Genomic DNA, 3,658 nt, shown 5'->3' with positions numbered 1-3,658 from the left:
AATCTTGCACATCTTATACAAGATTCTTATAAATCTTGTGCAAGAATCTTGCAAGTCTGGTACAAGATTCTTGTAAATCTTTTACAAGAATCTTGCACATCTTATACAAGATTCTTATAAATCTTGTGCAAGAATCTTGCAAGTCTGGTGCAAGATTCTTGTAAATCTTTTACAAGAATCTTGCACATCTTATACAAGATTCTTATAAATCTTGTGCAAGAATCTTGCAAGTCTGGTGCAAGATTCTTGCAAATCTTTTAGAAGAATCTTGCACATCTTATACAAGATTCTTATAAAGAATCTTGCTGGTCTGGTACAAGATTCTTGCATGTCTTGCACAAGGCTCTTGCAAGAGTCTTGTAAGACTCTTACGTGTACTGTATAAGAATCTTGCAAGAGTCTTGTACAAGACTCTTGCATGTCTTGTACAAAGCTTTTGCTAGAGTCTTACCAGACTGTTGCAAGAGTATATTGTACAAGACTTCAACAAGTTTTGTACCAGACTCTGGCAAACCTTCTACAAGGCTTGCTAAGACTCTGACAAATCTTCAGCAAGACTTGGAAGTCTTATCGAAGACTTGCAAGCCTTGTGCAAGACTTCCAGACACATCGTTGCCCTAAGATATTGTTTCGATTGTATATATGTCAAGACCCATGTGTACGAAATCCGCAAAGTGAAATGGATAATATGCCAGTGTAAACGTCAAAATCAATATGTATTCATAAAAAATGTATAGCTGAGAACACATATCAACAGCCCTTTACTTTTCGAGTCATCCACACGTCACAGTCACATCACACCATCACACCGTTGATGTCACGTCATGTCACCATTGTCGAGGCCGCCTTTCCGTCTGCATCCAGCTATACTCGTACACATCTTGAGCGAGGATGTCGTCCGTCGAGCCTTGCATCGCATATTATTGGTGAGCCGAGATTCTCGAATGCTGAAATGAAATGTCATTTATATAATCAGGTAATATCCAAAGCCAGATGTGAAAAGGTGAGCCAGTACCTATCAGTCAAAAACTAGAATTGATGGGGCTCATTTTCAATTAAATAAGTAATTAAATAAGTAATTTAAATAAATAAGAATAAATAATCCTTACGTATCTACCATCCCTGGGGCCAGTTTCACCGTATGACGTTACCGTCAGCACTATTCCCTTTGTCGCATGCAAAAGAATGACAGGCGATCAGCTATTTTTGAGTGAACGTTTCGAGACTTTTTTCTGTAATGCTGCAAATATTGAGAATATTGTTACACAGCAATACAGCATGGCAGAACCTTACCTTCAGGTCGGAAGAGGAGACGGCAGACGACACCAACACCGCACGGCACACACTCGACACCCCCGTCAGCCGTCCGCACATCGCGAGCGGGCAGTGAATGGGACGGATGGAATGCGGCGGAGGGGGGTGCGCGCGACGCGCGCTCCCCTCTGCGGCGTCTCCGGCCTTCGCCTCAGGCGAGGATCGGGACTGGGAGGGGACGCCCGCCGCCGACCGTACGGTCTCTAAAACGGTCAGTGGTCGCTAAATTCCAGTCGGTACAGTCTAAAAGATCACCACTGCGCACAAATGCACGCTTGTCCCCGAATAATACAGTACAGTAATGCGTCAAAGTAAGCTGAGAATGTTATGAAGGGATTTGGGAGTTATGAAGTAAATCGATTCTTTTATAGGGATCAATTCACAATTCGTAATTCCCTATATATCGGGACAATGTTGACAACAACATTCGAATGTTGATGTCCCGCCAGTTCTAATAATGAGATGTGACGTCCTGAGGACAGAGGTGAATAAGTCCCGGTAGGTTGCAGATTGAGAAGAAATGTCCAGTCCAACTTATCAACGCACCGGGGCGAGGCATTTCTCCCAAGGTACTCCTCATGCTTATGTATGAGGCTTATCAATGGTCATGACCGATCAGCGAGCTGTTAAAAAAAAATCTTACAAGTAACCAACAGACTTGCCAGAATCTTGCAAGAAAGATTCTTGCAAGGAAACCACCGCATTCTTACAAGACTCTTGCAAGATTGGGGCAGTCTTGTACAAGATTCCCTAGGTCTTGCAAGACTGTCCTCAGAATCATATAAGATCTTGCAAGATCGAGAAGATTCTTGTAAGATCTTGTAAGATTTTTTCACCTGGGAAAACAAAGGGCAATTAATAAACCCACTTTCGGTATCGGTCTCCATTATCGACACTTCAGCGGCTCAGCCTACCTACATACGTGCCGCGCTTGGATACGCTGCAATGCGTCTTCATGTCATCTGTCAGGTTTGTAGTGGTATCGCAGCGATGTCGCTACCAGCAGCTACGCACCTCCGTCTTGAGGATGTAAGGTCATTATAGGGATGCCACTGTATAGAGACTCAGTGATGTCATACAATTCCGTCACTTATGAACCGTACGTGCCACCACCTATCGGACAGCCATTGAACTAATAGTTTACAGCTTGTACAACAGATGTCACTATTTTGGATGATACGGTCTTGGATGCTGCGGTGCCAAAAATGTTTTTTGGATGATACGGTTTTGGATGCTGCACCCTTGGGTGTTTCACTCTTGGATGCAGCAATTCCTCGTCCTTGGTTGCTGCCAATTTGGATGATACGATTTTGGATGCTGTGGTCCTGGATGTTGCAGTTTTGGATGTTTCGCTCTTGGATGCTCTGAATCATCCCTAAGGGGTCGGTTTTGGATGTTATTTGGACGTTTTGATCGCTGGATGCTAAGGTTTTGGATGTTGCGTCCCTTGGATGCTGCGCTCTTGGATGCTTCAATACTCACCCGGTGAAACAGGGCCCAGGGCCCTGTTTCACCGGTGATAGCAGCACGCTGCTATCAAATTGCGCGAGCTGACGTAATGTGATGACGTCATACTGCTGACGTAAGGGGCAATTCTGGCGCACGATTGCCGCAATATTGTTTTACGTCATCAGCTAAATGTTCGAAGTTAATGTCCAAATTTTTCCTAAACCCAACTTCTTTTAAATACATTATATTGAAAAAATATATATCAAAAATATATATATACTATCGTGACTGCGTAAACTTTTACTTTTAGGCTCATACGTCACTTAATGCCGCCGCCAAGGTCGCGGCAATCGTGCGCCGGAACTACCCATTACGTCAACAGTATGGCGTCACGACATGACGTCAGCTCGCGAAACGTGATAGCAGCTTGCTGCTATCACCGGTGAAACAGGGCCCTGGCTCGAAAGCTCCAAAGCGTCCAAAGTGAAAGCCACACTGACGACACGGCTTCGAACAATATGGGGGGGGGAAATCCCCGTAGACTTCCTTGGAAGTTACTTCAGTCACCATTATAAATTGCGTTTCTTCTTGACAAATGACGTCATCGAAAAGGTATCCCTTTTGATAGATAAGATCGAAATTCTCACAAAAGTATGTCAAAAAAGGCAACAAAAGCCATTAAATTAATAAAAATTATGAGAAGATTGTGCTAAAAGCACTAAAAGTTATCAAGTCTTTCATATTGTTCCGAATATTTCTTTCTTTGTGGTGTAACTCATGATGTCATTTATATAATTTCTGAAACGTTAGCCTTCCCTTATCGAAACTACTGCGCAGTTAATGTCTTCATACATTGCTACCATATTTTATGCAATTGAAGCGAACGTTTTATGCT

The 3,658-nt window shown here is 43.1% G+C and overlaps 1 long non-coding RNA gene across 1 annotated transcript; it reads right to left on the bottom strand.

Moving 5' to 3' along the window:
• Positions 1-697: 697 nt before the first annotated feature.
• On the bottom strand, positions 698-1,612 carry LOC122364128. Its single transcript, XR_006253492.1, has 2 exons — positions 1,294-1,612; positions 698-947 (listed from the first exon to the last, which is right to left on the bottom strand). It is a non-coding gene; the product is annotated as an uncharacterized LOC122364128 (long non-coding RNA).
• Between the last annotated feature and the right edge of the window lie 2,046 nt (positions 1,613-3,658).

This window comes from Amphibalanus amphitrite, unplaced genomic scaffold (genome assembly GCF_019059575.1).
Source record: "Amphibalanus amphitrite isolate SeventyFive unplaced genomic scaffold, NRLGWU_Aamphi_draft 000657F_arrow, whole genome shotgun sequence".
NCBI classification, from domain to species: Eukaryota; Metazoa; Arthropoda; class Thecostraca; order Balanomorpha; family Balanidae; genus Amphibalanus; species Amphibalanus amphitrite.
Note: the sequence above shows the minus strand (reverse complement) of the source record. Positions and strands in the feature narration are given on the sequence as shown.